We start from the raw sequence: 9,217 nt of genomic DNA, 5'->3' as shown, positions 1-9,217 counted from the left end.
AGTTTTGACGGATTTGTTGCCATAGAAATGCACCTGACTGAAAGGTGAGCCACATTCTTATAACTAGTTATCAGGAGTTGAGCTTCGAGTTGACAAGTTACCCCGCTAACTCCTCAAACCTGATTCGTAGGATAGCCGTCTGGAGCGATGGCCTTATGCTTTTGTATTTTTATTCTGTAAAGAAAGTAGTACTACTATTGTGACCTTTGTCGACTCAGCATATTGGTGACTGGTTGGATCTCTGTTAATATTAACTGCTTTTTGCAAACATTGTCCCATGTGAGGATGTTTAATGACCAACTTATGGGCGGTGATGGGGTGGTTTGTAAAGTTACTTGAAGTGTAACAACTGTTTCTCTGACAGGAGTCTATGGGTGGTGATTCCATGATACTCGGGCTGTTATTCAATCTGATCGCATGTTAGGCATTGTCTTTTTTTAAAGCAATTATCCCCCAAAAAACGACTTCTCATTTAGAAAACAGCCTGTGGCATTGATGTGAGTCAGAAACATTTATTCTACTGTCAAAGTTGACTACAGTGTAAATAGGATAATTTTGGTCTAAGTCAGTCTTGAGTTTTGTGAGACTTGTGGTCGTGACTGTGTCACCACCTAAATGAAAGTTGGGTTTGTTTCAATCCTGCCCACTGATGGCCGCACACAAGTAATCATTAATTTGGAGTGCAGCTGCACGTGACCCGATCGTAATGCCTGTGGTAAATTTGGGATCACTTTGGATATCCCAATGGTGCTATAGGGACCATTGGCAAATTACAAGATGTAAATGGTTAATATGTAAAAAATCCACTAGCTCTAAATTACAATGACTTAACCTCAAACCATCTATAAATTGTAGAAATTCATATACAGTACTTCTGTACTGTTTACCACACTTGCCAAATATCGGAACTGAAATCATACTCTCTGTGCTATAAAATATGCTTTTGATGTATATTGGATCAATTTCACTGATCTTGACTACTTTAAAACGTCTTCCCCAGAACTGCTGGACCGATCGGCACCATTTGAGATATATATATATATATATATATATATAGCATCTATATACACACATCTTCAAATGCAATATTTTCCAAGACAGCTGGAACAATATGGCATCTGAGCTTGCATGAATTCTTTTATTGTTTCAGTTCCACAATGTGGCCAAACTCAACCATACTTTACAGGTTAGCTGTGTGCCAAATTGAATAACTGAGACAAAGGGATCAAGATATAATAGTGCCACCGTGTGGTCGACATGAAAGTGCTTGCATATGTTGAGTGGTGACTGTGTTTGCAACAAGAGTACCAAATTTGGTTAAAATATGAATATCCTTGACTGATTTTTATATGCATTTGTGACAGACCACGCCCACATGAATGCTTATTGGTCACTGTATTGTTTGCCGTACTAGCTTGGAATATAGTTTTTTTACAGAACTTGGTCCATAGATGCCATATATCAGATTTGTGCAGATTGGTCATTTGGTGCCAGAGGACTAGCGTTTTAAGTGTTTCACAAAATTCTAAATGGCAGAATATCCATCATCGTGGACCTTATGGCTCTGAGGCAAATGTGTTCCTTGTGAAAAGGACCTATGTACCAAATTTCATGACTAGGTCACACGGGGATGTGACCTTTCAAAATGTGCATCTTCAATCGCTTTATATAGCGCCACCATGTGGCCAATTGGCATGGCATTTCAAAAGGGGGTGTGGTCATATAAAGATGAGTCCTATCTCTATCTGTGCCATTATAGCTCCTGTGACAGTATGGGCAGCGACATTGAGGCTACAACCCATAGGAATTCCCACCCAGTTGACTACTTTAAAATGGTGCAAGCCCTTAATGGTGCTGCTGTTGGTCACAGATACCTTAAAAAAAGGTAGGGGGCGTGGGTCAGAATATGGTGTGACCCCCATTTGCCTCATGCAGTATGACACATCTCATTCGCATAGTTGATCAGGCTGTTGATTGTGGGCTGTGGAATGTTGTCCCACTCCTCTTCAATGGCTGTGCGAAGTTGCTGGATATTGTCGGGAACTGGAACACGCTGCCGTGCATGTCAAGCCAGAGCATCGCAAACATGCCCAATGGGTGACATGTCTGGTGAGTATGCAGGCCATGGAAGAACCGGAACATTTCCAGCTTCCAGGAATTGTGTACAGATCCTTGCAATATGGGGCTGTGCATTATCATGCTGATATACGAGGTGATGGAGGGGGATTAATTTTACGACAATGGTCCTCAGGATCTTGTCACGGGCATAGGCCTGGCTCCCCAGTGTCCCCACCTTAAGATGGCACTGACAGAGATGATCGCTTCGAGTTCTTAGGAAACTATGCAGTATTTAGTAGTTTTATGTATTATTTCTTAGTGTTACCCCAGCAGAAGGGGCAGACGACGCGGCCACCTGGTCAGGCTCCGTAGCCGTGCACATTGCCCACCACTTCCGAGTATTCTACTAGCCAATGTTCAGTCTCTTGACAACAAGGTAGATTAAATTTGAGCAAGGGTGGCCTTCCAGAGAGACATCAGAGATTGTAATATTCTCTGTTTCACGGAAACATGGCTCTCTCGGGATATGTTGTCGGAATCGGTTCAGCCATTGGCTTCTCCATGCATCGCACCGACAGAGATAAACACCTATTGAGGAAGGGCGGGGGTGTATGCTTCAGGATTAACGACTCATGGTGTAATCATAACATACAGGAACTCAAGTCGTTCTGCTCACCTGACCTAGAATTCCTTACAATCAAATGCTGGCCATTTTACCTACCAAGAGAATTCTCGTCAGTTAAGTCACAGCTGTGTACATTCCCCCTCAAGCAGACACCGAGATGGCCATCAAGAAACTTCACTGGAATATATGCAAACTGGAAACCATACATCCTTAGGCTGCATTTATTGTAGCTGGGGATTTTAACAAAGAAAATTTGAGTACAATTTAAGCTACCTAAATTCTACAAGCATATTGATTGTAGTAACCGGGCTGGCAACACTGGATCACAGCTACTCTAACTTCTGCGACGCATACAAGGCCCTCCCCTGCCCTTTGTTTGGCAAATCTGACCACCACTCCATTTTTCTTCTCCTTTCCTATAGGCAGAAACTCAAACAGGATGTACCCATGACAAGGACCAAACCGTTCAACGCTGGTCTGACCAATCGGAATCCAAGCTTCAAAATTGTTTTGATCATGCAGACTGGCACGTTCCGGGTAGCCTCAGAATAATATTGATTTATACGCTGATTCTGTGTGTAAGTTTATAAGGAAGTGCATAGGAGATGTTGTACCCGCTGTGACTATTTAAACCTACCCTAACCAGAAAACGTGGATAGATGGTGGAATTCATGCAAAACAAAGCACAAGCCACCACATTTAACCATGGAAAGATGACTGGGGATATGGCGGAATACAAACAGTGAAGTTATACACATAACTGTGGTGACATCATTGAGGGCCTTTAACTATTGCATACAACTCTAATGCAGTAGGGGAAGCAGAGAGACAAGTAAAAGAGGCGTGGGCAATAAGTCCCGAGGGGGGACATGACGTAGTACCAGGACAGTGGGTGATGGTAAAAATATTTTAACAGAGACATTAGGGCCAAAATGGGAAGGTCCTTTATAAAGTTTTGCTCATAATGAGGTCAGCAATAAAAGTCCAGGGAAAATCATTATGGATACATGTCACTCATTGCAAGGTTGTCCATTTTGATGACAAAGCGGAGCCTGGAGAATAAAGAACTGATTGATTAGCAATCGGGGGGCCAGTCTCGGGTGAAGAAGCATAGTAAGATGGTCAGAACCTGATAAGCTTCTATGTTGTACACCGCAGTCATCATATTAGGGATATGGTTCAACATTTTTTTTTATTGAACACACAAGAATGGTGTATAGGTATAAAAGACAAGTATACAATTCTTATCTTAACATAAAAGAGCAGACAGAAACAAGACCCAGAGTTCTGGGTACAAAACAAATAATACAAATATAAACACGACATACAGAACCAGGACAGGTAGAAAGAAAGAGGGTAGATGTCACCCCCCCCCCCCTGTTCCCCTCCCGACTGCTCGGGTGGCGGGGCCAGCACATGCTGCCCAAAGGTAGATTTAAAATATTACAATTGAGAGTGCGTTAAAATGTACAAATTCACAGCGCCGACTGATCCAAGTAAGAGAGGAAAGGCTGCCAGATTTGATCAAATGTTGATCATTTATTGTTCAGAATATATCTAATTCTTTCTAAGTGTACAGTGTTTGCCAATTCGCTGAGCCATAATTTGGTAGAGGGCGCTTCCCTCCTTTTCCAAAACAACAAGATAATTTTTTTTGCCGAAATGAGACTGTAAGAGATGAGTTGTTTTTGGGGGTTGGTTAATCCGTTTAGGGAATCAGACACTCCCAGGATTATCAGAAGCGGGTCTGGGTCTATTGAAGTCTCCAGAACTTCAGAGAGGATCCTAAAAATGCCACACCAATAACCATACAAGCTAGAGCATAGGGCAAAGCAGTGGAGTAGTGTACCCTGCGCAGCCTGACATTTATCACACATAGGGGATGTATCAGGAAATATCCTATGCAGTTTGGTTTTGGAATAGTGTAACACCTTGAATTGTATGAGACGATGTCTTGAGTTAATGGAGCATGTGTGGATATACTCCAAGCTATCTTCCCAGTCTGCCACAGAAATGTCAGTCCCTAGTTCTTCCTCCCATTTTGCCTTAATGGCATCTGTAGAAGGTGTGCTAACAGATTGAAAAGCGTCATATAGACGAGATATCAGTTTGTCTGAGGTGGGGCATATTTTTATGCATCCGTCAAACATGGAAGGTTTAGCATTCCCAAATGTTGGGAGGTGTTTTCTAACAGTCTCCAATTTGTAGGTATCTGAAGAAGTTACTTCTGGGAAGATTATAAGTTTCCCTCAAAAACTCAAAGGAAGCGAAGGTCCCTTCTATATATAAATCCCCTATGGTACTTATCCCTAACTCTCCCCATTGCTCAAAGGTGTTATCAAGGTTAGAGGGGGCAAAGGAGGGATTCCTGGCAACAGGGAGCATGAATGATATTGGTCTAAGCTCAAAGTGGACTTTAATTTGCTTCCAGATTCGGACTGTGCTATGTATAATAGGATTGTTACAATAAAGTGTCATCTCCAGATTGACAAGTGACAAAATCACAGCACCAATAGAGAAGGGGTGACACTTCTCACGCTCCATACTAAGCCAGCTGGATGACGGAGGTGCGTCATCCAGCAAAAATTTAACAGCGCGGAGGTTACCGGCCCAATAGTAAAATATAAAATTTGGGAGAGACAATCCTCCTTCCATCTTGGATTTACAGAGGTGTTTTTTACATATCCTGTGTGTTTCATAATCCCAGATGAAAGGATTGATAATTGAGTCCAGTTGTTTATGAAAGGATTTAGGTATGAATACTGGGATGTTCTGGTATAGGTAGAGCAGTTGTGGGAGGAAGACCATTTTAATGGCATTAATTCTTCCGAGCAGAGAAATTGGGAGAGTTCTCCAAAATTGTATGTTTGCCTTGAGTTTTTGCATCAGAGAGGGGAAATTATATTTAAATAGTGAGGAGTATTGTTTGGTAACTACAATTCCTAGATAGGTACATTTTTCTGAAGATAATTTAACTGGAAGATGTTCTAGCCAAGAGGTGTTTTGCAACCGTATGGGCATTAATTCGCTCGTTTCAATTTATTCTGTATCCCGAGAAGGTACCAAACAAATTAATCACATCAAAAATAGCTGGAATACTAGCTTGGGGTTCTGTTACATAGAGGAGAATGTCATCTGCGTATAGGGAAATCTTATTTAGAGTATCTTTAGCATTATAGCTGTGTATTGCTGCATGAGATCTGATCGCCTGAGCGAGAGGTTCAATAATTAGGGCGAAGAGCATAGGCGACAGCGCACAACCCTGCCTTGTCCGTCTGTAAAGGTTGGGCAACAATGATTGGTTAGTGAGTATTCTCGCACTGGGGTTCCTATATAAAAGCTGTATCCAATTTATGAACCCATCTCCAATATTACATTTCTGTAGGACCTTGAATAGATAGGACCACTCAACTTGGTCAAAGGCCTTTTCGGCGTCAAGAGATATAACGGCAAGGTCCACGTTGGGTAACCTCTGAGAATACATAATGTTGAAGAGGCGCCTGAGATTGAAGAATGAGTTTCTGTTAGGGATAAAGCCAGTCTGGTCCGAATGGACCAATTAAAGTGCTAAGCCTGTTAGCCAGAGTTTTTGCTGAAATCTTTTGGTCTGTATTAAGGAGGGATATTGGTCTGTATGACCCTACCTCTTCTGGATATTTACCCTTCTTATGTATAACTGTAATGAACGCCTCATCCAAAGTAGATGGGAGAGCTCCATCCTCATTGGCCTGAACCAACATTTTGTGCAGGTAGGGAGAGCATGTTGCTGAATGTTTTATAGAATTCCCCAGGGTATGCATCTGGGCCCGGGGTCTTGCCACTCTTTAGAGATTTAATTGTTTCTCGAATTTCTTCAAGAGATATTTCCTTATTCAGGAAGTTACAATCTTCCTGGTTCAGGGCAGGAATATTACAATCCTCCAAAAAGTGTTGCATAATTAAGGGGTTAGGATCCGCTTTAGATGTATATAGAGTCTCATAAAACTGACGGAATCTGTCATTGATGTCTTTGGGGGAAGAGAGTAATTCCCCAGATGCAGATTTAACTTTGTGAATCATTCAGTCACTCACATTTTTTCGAAGTTGTCTGGCGAGTAATTTGTGTGGTTTGTCACAACTCAAAATATTTTTGCTTGGCATAGAGAAAAGATTTAGCAATTTTAGCTGAGAGAATCTGATTATATTCAAATTTTAAAGAGGTCATTTTTTTATGTTTCTCCATAGATGTATGGCTAGTATTCTCCCTATCCTGTAAAAGGAGTATTCCCTACCCGTAGGGTTAGAGATCCTCCATATATCAAATAAGTTAGAATTTTTTATGTAGGTATTCTAGAATTTGCTTGAATAGGGGGTAGGGGTTCGCCGGGTAGAGGATCTATCCAAATATTGGTCTAGCACACAGTTAAGGTCCCCTTCAATGACCAGGTTATTAGTATGGGAGATATCATGAATCAGGGCAAGGACTCTTTTGAAAAAAGAGGGGCTATCACTGCTTGGCCCATAGATACAGTGGGGCAAAAAAGTATTTAGTCAGCCACCAATTGTGCAATTTCTCCCACTTAAAAAGATGAGAGAGGCCTGTAATTTTCATCATAGGTACACTTCAACTATGACAGACAAAATGAGAAAAAAAATCCAGAAAATCACATTGTAGAATTCTTTTATGAATTTATTTGCAAATTATGGTGGAAAATAAGTATTTGGTCAATAACAAAAGTTTATCTCAATACTTTGTTATATACCCTTTGTTGGCTGTTACGAATCCCTTTGGCCCGACAGTCTAGGGGGGGATGGTAATGGGACCCGTAACATAACTCATGCAAATTATAGTAGTGACAAAGTAAGAGTGAGAACGAAATAACACAGACAACTTAATTACCGTCAAACACTCAGGGTTTATTTCTAAACACACGGTAAAGGGGGGCAGGAAAAGGGGCTGAGCTGGACCCAAAAAATACCCCTAAGTTAGACTAGCCTACTTCACCAACAGCTAACTAACTAACCAAAAATACAGTGGGTGGTCCGCCCAGTTCTAACTAGTGTATTTAACAAAGTTTACCTACGGGTAGTGTATGCCCATGGGCGAACTGTCTGGTTATCCCCTTTTCCCACTATCAACCAAACACCATAACAAACACAATACTCACAGGTGGGGACAAAGTGACATGTAGATGCTAAACCACACAAGAGATCTACAGACATACAGACAGGAGAAGAGGACATTCTACAACCAAACAACGATTATTCTGGACAAAGGACAACTTGTACAACATTCTGATGGAAGCTCATCAAAAGTAGGAACCATTTATGATGTTATTTCGTATTTCTGTTGAAAATGTTTAGTCATATTTTCCGTCCTTATTTTGGGCGCTGTCTCGCTATAACGTAAGCTGAATGTCGTACTAAAGTTATTTAAAAAAATCTAACACAGCGGTTGCATTAAGAACTAGTGTATCTTTCATTTGCTGTACAACATGTATTTTTTAGTAAAGTTTATGATGAGTTATTTGATTAGATTAGGTGACTCCAAGATTTCTCCGGACAATTTTGTGCATTTTGACTACGTATTCACATTGTAAAACCACGATTTGTACCGCTAAATATGCACATTTTCGAACAAAACATATATGTATTGTGTAATATGATGTTATAGGACTGTCATCTGATGAAGTTTGTCAAGGTTAGTGAATAAATTTATATCTTTTGCTGGTTTTTTCGCTATCGCTACCTTTGCGGTGAATGAATGCGGTTGTGTGGTTGGCTTTTGTAGTAAGCTAATATAATGCTATATTGTGTTTTCGCTGTAAAACACTTAAAAAATCTGAAATATTGGCTGGATTCACAAGATGTTTGTCTTTCATTTGCTGTACACCATGTATTTTTCATAAATGTTTTATGATGAGTATTTAGGTATTTCACGTTGCTCTCTGTAGTTATTCTAGCTGCTTTGTGATATTTGTGATTGTAGCTGCAATGTAAAACTATGATTTATACCTGAAATATGCACATTTTTCGAACAAAACATAGATTTATTGTATAACATGTTATAAGACTGTCATCTGATGAAGTTGTTTCTTGGTTAGTGACTAATTATATCTTTATTTGGTCGAATTTGTGATAGCTACCTATGCGGTAAAATTTTTTTGAAAATATGCGGTTGAGTCTTTTGCTATCGTGGTTAGCTAATAGAAATACATATTGTGTTTTCGCTGTAAAACATTCTTACTGGTTGGTAGGTGATCAAATACTTATGTCATGCAATAAAATGCAAATGAATTACTTAAAAATCATACAATGTGATTTTCTGGATTTTGATTCCGTCTCTCACAGTTGAAGTGTACCTTTGATAAAAATTACAGACCTCTACATGCTTTGTAAGTAGGAAACCCTGCCGATTTTGCAGGTTATCAAATACTTGTTCTCCCCACTGTGTGTGTATATATGTATATATGTATATATATATATATATATATATATATATATATATATATATATATATATATACACACATACACCCACACACACACAAAAAAT

Source organism: Salvelinus namaycush, chromosome 8, assembly GCF_016432855.1.
Source record: "Salvelinus namaycush isolate Seneca chromosome 8, SaNama_1.0, whole genome shotgun sequence".
NCBI lineage: Eukaryota > Metazoa > Chordata > Actinopteri > Salmoniformes > Salmonidae > Salvelinus > Salvelinus namaycush.
This window is presented reverse-complemented; position numbering follows the sequence as displayed.